The sequence below is a fragment of the Artibeus jamaicensis genome, unplaced genomic scaffold, assembly GCF_021234435.1.
Source record: "Artibeus jamaicensis isolate MK-2021 breed Jamaican fruit bat unplaced genomic scaffold, CSHL_Jam_final contig_1022, whole genome shotgun sequence".
NCBI lineage: Eukaryota > Metazoa > Chordata > Mammalia > Chiroptera > Phyllostomidae > Artibeus > Artibeus jamaicensis.
Window position 1 is genome coordinate 247,222 of NW_026521197.1, and position 10,365 is coordinate 257,586.

The following is a 10,365-nucleotide window of genomic DNA, read 5'->3' on the forward strand; positions in this document are numbered from 1 at the left end:
AGCTGATTTCTCAAAAGAGACCTTCCAGGCAAGAAGGGGCTGGAAAGAGGTATTCCAAGTCATGAAATCCAAAGACCTACAACCAAGATTACTCTATCCAGCAAAACTTTCATTTAGAATGGAAGGACAGATAAAGTGCTTCTCAGATAAGATCAAATTCAAGGAGTTCATCATCACCAAGCCCTTATTATATGAAATGTTAAAGGGACTTATCTAAGAAAAAGAAGTTAAAGAAACATGAACAGTGAAAGGACAACAAACTCACAGTTATGAAGAACCACACCTAAAACAAAAGCAAACTAAAAGGACAGCTAGATCAGGAGTGGAAACATAGAAATGAAGATCTCAAGGAGGGTTAGCAACAGGGGAGTGGGAGGAGGAGAAGGGGGGAGAAGTTACAGAAAATAAGTAGCATAGACAGTAGGTAGAAAATAGATGGGGAGGCAAGAATAGCATGGGAAATATAGAATCTAAAGGAATTGAGACACGTGGTCATAAACTAAAGGGGGGGTAATGGTGGGGATGGGGGGATAGGGTGGAGGGGAATGAAAGGGGGAATAGAACAACTGTAACAGCATAATCAATAAAAAATTTTAAAAAAATGTTTACTTAAAAAAATTTAAAAAGGAAACAAAGCTGTCGTTGTTTGCAAATCACATGATAGTGTACATAAAAAATCCTGTAGACACCACCAAAAAACTGCTCAAATTAATATATGAATTTGGTAAACATAGCATGATACAAAACCAATATCCAGAAATCAAACTCACATTGAACACCAACAATGAAACATAAGTAACAGAAATCAGGGAAAAATCCCATTTGATATAGCAACAAGAAAAATAAAACATGTAGGAATAAACCTAAACAAGGAGGTAAAAAACTTTGCTAACAAAACTACACAACACTGAAGAAAGAAATTAAGGAATACACAAACAAGTGGAAACATATACCGTGTTTGTGGATCAGAAGAATTAAAATCAGCAAAATGTCCATACTACCCAAAGCAATTTATACATTCAATTCAATACCTATTAAAGTACTACAGGCCTATTTCACAGATAGAGAAAAAACACTTCAAAAATTTCTATAGAACCTTGAATGATGCCAAAGACCTGCAGCAATTTTGAGAAAGAAGAGTAAACTAGAAAGGATCACAATACCTCATATCAATCTGTAATCATTCCTACACCTATTACACATTATAACCCAGCTAAGATATTTTTGATTCAGCTAATGAAAAGTTTGAACTTGGTATGTTTGAAAGCCCTAGTGCCCACAGAGGAATACTTGTACCAATGAACACAGTCATTGTTCCTTTAGGTTTTCCATGGAAAATGTCCATGGTTATGTTGGGATCCTCAGGCTGATGAAACAGGAAGATCCCTGTACTGAGTTCAGTGCTTGGTACTAATTAATGACAGAAAACTGGGTTGCTACACACAAATGAAGGCATGAAATACAATATCTACTTCTACCCCCATGCCCAGTGGACAGCAGTGAGAAACAGGGGAAAACAACAAAACAGAACCATTGTAGATCTGACTGCAATGGTAATTAAGGTTTCAATCACCAAACTGGATAATAGTCTCTGGCTAGCCCAGAAATTGGCAGAAAGTGAAAGGAATACAAAATTAGTGGTTGAGAAGTTATGACTGTTAACTGTGATCACATGACAAGCTATGGAAACTTAGTCTGAAGTGGATGTTTTATTTTATGTAACCATTTCTTTATCTCTTTATCTTTCCCCCCTCTCCTACTTCATATGAAGAGCATTGGTGGTTCATATTTCAATTAGGTTAGAAGTGAGAATATGTCTAAGCTGAAATCAATTAATAATATGGAAGTTAGAGGGACTTTTTGTGTTTTCTGTGTTGGGGATGGAGTTTTATTTTCCATCCAAGTTTGTAAATGAATAGCAGAGGCAAAAAGGGTTGGGTGTCATGGATATGCTACATTTCCTCCTGTAGATCCAACTCTAATATTTTCCACCTTATTCTGGTCTCTAAAAAGCTGACCACTAAAATGGTCATTAACTTAGCTGTTGGTTAAGTTCAGCCAATGGAAGGAAATAACAGAAGATCATAGAGTGAAGAGACATCAAGGTGTTAATTCCTCTACCACTTTGCCACATCACCCAGTGTGGAAATGACTGTCTCTCTACTCAAGGAACAGTTCCTGTCAAATCACCCTCCTTTTTCTGTTACAGTTGTACCCACATTCTAAAAAAAATTATTCCATTTTCCCCTTCATAACGGGGGTAATAATGACATCCCACTGTTGCTAGTCCTGGGTACTGCACAATGTTTTAAAGTTCTTTTACCTTGTTGACTTTTTGGGAATAGTTTCCACTTGTTTCTTTGAAGAGTGATATCTGTTTTTTGCAGGATAATAATTATCATCTTGGAGATGATAATTTTAATGACACATTTTTATAGAGAAATACCACAGGCATCCCATTAAACCTAAAAATAACTCCAGGTTTCACCTACTCACAGTTATTATATAATTATTTCCTCTGCTAAGTAATGTAAAATGAGAAATGTGATATAAAATATTAGAAAGATGTTGGAAGGAAAGTCACTGATATCATTACTGCTCAGCAATATTCCAAAAGGTAACTGAATCTTAAACACCTAAATAAATACTCAGATTGTTTATGTTCCCAAAGAGAATGATTCAATGTGTTAAATATATCAACTCTTTCTAAGTCAGTTATATATTTAATATACTGTCTGTCAAAATCTTAGTAGGTTTCTAAGACCTCTGAAATCATTCTAATAATTATGTGGAAAATATTTGTTGGAAAGAGAAAGCATTGTTTTAAATACAACTATTGTGTAGTAGGACTCTCAACAGATATCAAAAGGTACTTACATGACCTAAAATAATGTAGTATTACCTTAAGAATAATAAACCAATTGAAATAAAAGAGTCTAAAAATAGGTCAACAAGTATTTGGACTTTATCCTAAATATGACAGATCAGATTAGAAGAGTAGGTTGCATCTTTGAAAAATGTGTTGAAAAACTTGGTTTTATCACAACAGAAAGCCCTTTCTAAAGTAGATTTAAATTCATGACACGTGTGCACGCAAACACACATATATAAATACAAGCAGGAGTGTAACTGATAATACATCTTTAGGGAAAAACTGTAGCCATCCATAAAAGTGAGCATGATAACAGCCTACTTAACACAGAGTAATTTCTTTCAGGGTGTCCATAGCAACACAGACTAGCCCGCTGTCCAAATGGGTTCAAAACATGCTATATTTAGACAGGGAATAACACATAGCAGGGAACTGGTGAAACTACACAGACCATGTGGCAACATGATTGAATCTGAGGAACTCAACATTGTAAATAAAAAGTTCAGAAAACTTTGTACTGTGTAGCATAATTTTAATAAAGGTAAGAAATATAAAACTGTACACTCTATAAACAAAGGGTACATACATATGCAGTTAAGCTATTTTCAACTATGATTAATACAAAGTTTAACTTTGGGATGACCTCTCAAAAGAGAAAGAGGAATGGTATAAGCAGGTAATTTCAATATTGATTGCATTCTGGGTATAAATTGCATATATTATTGGCATGCATGAAAAATCATAATAAATTTTTTTGAAAAAGTTCTAATTATTTTTAGTTAGGAAGAAACTCTTACAAAACATAGATGATGTTCCTACAATACAATGAAAGCAATTCCATCTTCTTTCTAGTTTGTAATGCTCTGGAAGGATTAAACAGTGAGGGGAAAAATTGTTTTAAAATAAGATTGAAAACCAAAATTTTATTTATATAAATACCTATCATTATTAACTCTATAATTTAAAGTACTGAAGATGAAGGCAACTTTTAGGGAATACATTGCTGTGCAAAATATTACATTTTCTACCCAATTTCAGTGTCATGAAGATAAAATAAGATTCATCTTTCAAGATGAAGAACAGCAAAAAGGCACATTATAACTAGTAAGAAAAAGCATGGAAATATGCTTTTCCATGCTTTTTTTTTGATTAGTATAGTATTCTATACTCTAATCAAGAGCTAGGATCTGTTTTCATTGTCCAGAATCCCAGTTGGGTTCATCTCAATCTGTGAAAATATCCAACATCGCGTCTAACAGAACTGCTCCATGATTGTGCATTTAACCAAATGTGGTCTCATCTCCCATCTAGACATCCTGTACTTCAAATGCACAGGCATCAAAATGAGAAACAGAAGTAATCTGGAAGACAAAATGCTTAAGGGAGCTGCTAAAACCTATTGTATGCATACCATAACAAACATCAAAATTTAGAAATAAAGAACAAACTGACAGTAACCAGAGGGGATGGAGGAGAGGGATGCTGAGGGGAAATAGGGGAAGGGCCATCAAAGAACTGGTATGGAGGACACATGGATAAATCCAAAGGGTGTAGTTTTGAGCTTGGGAGGTGATGATGGGTGAGGGGGAAGCATGGTGGGGTGAAAATGAAGACAACTGTACTTGAACAACAGTAAAAAATAAATAAATAAGTAACACTGTCTTAACCTTAGAAATTTCTTCTAAACATTAGCAAAATTGCTTTGTCATTATTTTGTAAAAAACAAATTTTCAAAGGTAGCTTGTTTTTCACTTTTCAAAGCAAAAATAAAACTCTTCTAAAGCCCATTTCAATATAACAATAGAGAACAAACTGACAATGACCAGAGGGGAGGACGGAGGGGTTTAATGAGGTAAGGGATAGGGGCTAGTCCAGAAATCCAAATGAGGAATTCATGGGCAAGGACAATGTGGAAGGCATTGACTGCAGGAGGTAGGGGCTGTCAGTAAGGGGCAGGGGAGAGCAATGTGGAAAAATTCAGGACAAATGTACCTGAACAATAAAGAAAAGTTACAAGTTAAACTTAGTTTATTTTTCCTAATAATAGAGAAAATACCTGTGCCTTTTTATTCACCCTTCAGAATTTATGTATTAGATTGATTCTAACCTCAAAGAATAATTTGTTCTACTTTTTCATATCTTTGTATGAATAAAGAAAAGCATCCCAAGAGAACTCATTGGGTTGACTAAGTCATCCATTGTTAGAAGCCCTGCCTGTTTGTTGCTTCTGAATTACTAACAAATATACATAGAATGACACATTCTCATACTCAATATGAATGACACATTCTCATTCTGTCCATAGCTAACTTCTTAAACCAAAGTTTTTTCATAGCATTTGTCATTTCTGAATTTCTCAAAGTGTATATTAGAGGATTCAACATGGGAGTCATAACAGTATAAGCCACACTTACGAATTTATCAATGGGGAAGTTAGAAACAGGTCTAACATACATAAAAATGCAGGGAACAAAAAAGAGAACAACCACCGTGATGTGGGAACCACAGGTAGACAGGGCTTTGCGCCTCCCTTCCTGACTGTGACTTTTAAGGGAACTTAGGATGACTCCATAGGATATTAGTAGACAAATAAAGATGATCGTGCAGATTGCTCCACCATTGGCAACCACAGTGAGGCCTAAGAAGTAGGTGTCAGTGCAGGCAAGTTCCAATAGTGGGTACATGTCACAGATAAAGTGATCAATGACATTAGGGCCACAAAAGGGGACGCTGTACACAAAGACAAGTTGGACCACAGAGTGAACAAATCCTCCAGCCCAGGCCCCCAACAACAACAGGATGCAAACCTGTCTATTCATGATGGTTATGTAGTGCAGTGGCTTACAGATGGCCACATAGCGATCATAGGCCATGGCCACCAAGAGGAAGACCTCAACACCTCCAAAAAGGTGTTCCAGAAAGAGCTGTCCCATGCAAGCTGAGAAGGAAATTGTCTTTTGACCACAGAGTAGGTCTATGATCAATTTGGGTGAAATGGCCGTGGAATATGCTGCATCCATGAGTGACAAATAGACAAGGAAGAGGTACATGGGGGAGCCCAGAGAGGGGCTGGCAAGGACAGTCACCACAATGAGCAGGTTGCCCACCATTGTCACAATATAAATGAGTAAAAAATGACAAATAGTGCCTTTTGGCCTCCAGGATCTGAAGTGAGGCCCAGGAAGACAAATTCTGTCACATTGTTACTATGTCCCATTTAGTCTTTTCTAAAGCCTGTTTCCAGAATAAGAGGTCAGGAGAAGGGACCTGTAATGAAATTGTGAGCACACTATGATTACATCCATTATATCTTGGAGTACATATTTATTATTATATCTTCTACAGGGGTTTACACACAATAAAAGTTTGCTTAACATCTATGAGTTCCTCCTAATACCAATTGCACCTTCCCTTGACAATTCTGTTTCTCCTCAGATGATTTTGTTTGGGCTACAAGTAAGAGGTTTACCATGTAAATCTTAGTGATCTTAGTTGATTGTCGACAGAGGAAATATTAAAGGCCCCACAGCCAGTCATATCTTAAATACAGCCTTATTTAAATTGTCTGTGCTGGGCACACAAGTCAGCAATCACTTACTCTCTGGTGGTGACAAAAAAATTTCTAAATAAATTGTCATGAAGTCAGTCATCTGAGTTGGTAGTATTTGTGAAGAGGACCTTTGTAATATAACTGATGTAGAATCAAAAATAATGTCTCTTTTGGAATAATTCACTTAATACTATGATAAGTTGCTATAGGTATTCAGTCCTTTATGTTTCAATGCTGTTCATTCTTCATGGATTCTCAGTAAGTTTCCACAGACAGGTCTGTATCCAACCGTGACATAATTAGCACATTGTTCCCTAATGCAATTACTAAATTAGACTCTGTGACTTTCAGCAACTTTTCTGCTTTTTTTTTTTACTATCAGCTTTTTAACAAGTTGTAATTCTCTCCATGTAATTTTGACTATCCTACAACCATTAACACAGAAACACTATTTAGATTTTTACCAAATATTTTTGAAATTCACTGACTGTTAACTCTCATGAACTCATACATTACCAGCAGCAATTATTTTTCTCAAAACTCTTGGGGAGACTGAGGTATTGAAGAAGGAGAACACAGGCATTGAAAAGAGAAGTAGAAGAAAATGAGACATGGTTGTATTTATAATTCTTCCAAGGTACTGAGAGTGATCAGAAATGGAGCTTTGGTGCCCAGGTTCAAAAAATCAGCATACTGAAGGGAAGAGCCCAACATCTGTGTAAAAAGGCATGGGGCTCAGCCATTTCTAAATGTAACTGCATCTCTGTCTCAGTTTGCTCTTTGGAAGATAAAGGGCTAGAACTAGACAATCTCAGAAACCTTGTCCACTCTTATCTTCCATGGTACTCTTTGTGCAAATCCATCTTACATTCTATTATAATGACTTTTTCCTATTTTTATAATAAAACAGAAATGTCTAAGCCTGTAACTGTTCCTTAAAAAAGGTTACCCAGTGGTAAGTGGCATTTTATCATTACAGAGACCAAATACTGATTACAAGTTACTCTATTCAGCTTATACTTATTTAACACCCCAAACACCCTTGCAGGAAGACTATAGCACAGTAATGAATCACATGGACTCTGGAGACACATTGCCTTGTGTTGAAATTCTAGCCTGGCCACTTACTGCTATGTTACCTTGGGCAACCTAGTAAACATTTCTGTGCCTCAGTTTCATCCTTTTTAGAATGGGGATACCAATGGAGCCTGACACTTGGGTTGTTGTTTTATTACAAGTAACTACCTAGAATCCTGGCTGCACCCCATAAGGTTCAATAAATGATAGCTCTCATTAATGTTCCTCAATGCTTCACTATCAACATTGTATCACAAGGAATCATCTGAGTCTTTGTCAATGTGGTAAGAATTATAGACATAGGCAAAAGATAAAAAGAGTATTATACTTTATGAACCCCTATTTAGGCATAGGATAAGATTGTATTCTCAGGAATTATCTATTTGATTACACATGAGTAGTATTATTCAGCTGTGATGGAATGTATTTAGACTAGAAGTAAGCAGAATAACAGGGGGAAAAGTTGGAGCCATACATCACAGGAAGAACCTAATAGTATAAAATGAACAAAAAGAAGTATCAAATTAAGAAAGAGAAATTATATTTAAGAAATAAATACCAACAAGTAATAAAAATATTAATGTGATAATTAGGTAAGATCAGTAGTCTTTTAAAAACTCTCCTTCAAAAAAATTCTCTTTCTTGAAGAAGTGTTAGGAGCCTGCCACTAGGAATTCCCCCTTAAAACTTCCAGGATTTACTCAGGAGGCATCTTAAGATGCAATACGAAATAAACACAAAGGACAGTTTAATAGAAAAAAAGCAAAGAAAATTATTTAAATATTGATTCTTCATATTCCTCTACAACTGATAGTAAAGAACAAAATTAAATAAGAGAGTATAATTGTACAACTATAAACATAGGCCTAAATTTTTTGCTTATTCTTGCAGAGGAAATTTACAAAATCACTTAAGTTCAAAGATGGACAAGCTGATACCATTCCCATAGATTTGGAGGGCAGGGAGAAAGGGAAGGAGGGAGGATGTGTTGAAATGTAGACCTTTCTTTACGAGCCAGCTGTGAGGACCATTCTACATGCCTCATTCATATTGCTGCTTCCAGTTTATTCAGAAGCTCTACCATTCTTGAAGCTGTAGGCTCATAAAGGCACACCTATTGAAGAGCATGGGGATATAAGTTAGTCTATATCCAATTCTCTTTTTCTCATTCCTTACTTTATGCAGTATCTATCTAGTGACCTTACTCTTTTTAATCATCAATGTTAGATTTCTCCAGAATTAATCTTCTACTAGCCAGTTAAATTATTTAGATGTAGAAATTCGGTATATAATCTATTCTTTGTTGTTTAACTCATCAAAGATCCAATACTATAAAAACTGCCAGAGAGTATTATTATACTTTCAACTTAAACTGCTAAGTTAACACTTCTTTAACTTATCTATTAGAAAAAAAAACATTATTTAACATAGTTTCTTAAGAGCCTGGCTTTTTAAATACATAAATTAAAATTCCATAGTAACAAAAATACCCTCTAAAATACTTTAAAATTACAGTTTTATGACCCTACAAGTAATAATACACAAGGCACTTCCCTGAACACAGGTTGTCTTCAAATATGTACCAAGATGGGTTGCTGTGCTAATTTTTTATTAAATTTATTGGGATGGTGTTAGTTAGTAAGCTCATATAGGTGTCAAGTGTACATCTCTAAGATACATGATCTGTGTATTTCAATTGTACATTTCTATGATACATGATTTGTATATTGCACTGTGTGCCCACGACCCAAAGCCAAATCATCTTCTGTCACCATAGATTTCACCCCTCTACCCTTCATTACTAACACCTACATTTCCTCTGGTCACCTCCGTACTGTTCTCTGTGTCTATAAATTTAGGTTTTGAAAATGTTCACAGATATTGAGCTTCCATATGAGAAACAGTATCCCACGTGAAAAACGTGGTCAGTAATATTGTAATAACTATGTATGGGGCAGGGTCCCCTTAACTATCAAGGGGAACACATTGTGGAGTATATGATTGTGTGGCCACTATGCTATAGCCCTGAAACTAGTAAAGAATAATATTGAAAGTAAAGTAAATTTTTAAAATTTTAAAATTGAAAATCTTACATCCAACTTCTAAAATAGAATAGGAATTTATTTCTCCCTACTTTAATACATTTCCTATGTTACAATTTTAAATTCTCTCATTATTTTTATGCTACGTTTGGGAAGAACATAAGCTATATGCATGCCTATGTTCATTGTAGCCTTATTCATGGTGACCAAGACATGAAAACAACCAAAGTGACTCTCAGTAGGTGACTGGATAAGAGAGATGAGGCACATAAACACAATACTACTCCACCAAGAGAAAAGATAAAACCTTGCCATTGGAACAATGTGGATGGACTGTGATTCTACTAAGTGAAATAAGTCAGAGAGAAAAAGTCAAGAACCATGTAATTTCACTCATATCTGGGAAAGAAAATTGAAAGCAACACATTAACAAAGAAAAATAAAAACTCATAGACAAAGACAACAGTATGATGGTTACCCCAGAGTCCAGCCACAAGGGTAGTAAAGGGTAAAGGAGGTCAAATATATGGTGACAGAAAAAAATTTGACTTTGGGTGGTAAACACACAATGCAATATACAGATAATGTATCATAAATTCTCTCATTTAAAGGTCATAAAATAATTTAAAATGTTAATTTACCATGTAAATTATAATAGCCCATGAACCAAGACTATGATCCCATTCGATTATTTGGAATGCTTTGAAAGTTTCTCTTTGTTAGTCAACAAAACAAACAAGAAGTAGGTATCAGACTATAATGCTAGAAACCAAACACATTTTGTATATTCTGGTTCATTTCCTTATTTTGCTAGCTTACATTCC

At 35.3% G+C, this 10,365-nt stretch overlaps 1 pseudogene; it reads right to left on the reverse strand.

The window, feature by feature from the left end:
• Window positions 1-5,142: 5,142 nt before the first annotated feature.
• Window positions 5,143-6,089, reverse strand: LOC128626874 (olfactory receptor 4A5-like; annotated as a pseudogene).
• Between the last annotated feature and the right edge of the window lie 4,276 nt (window positions 6,090-10,365).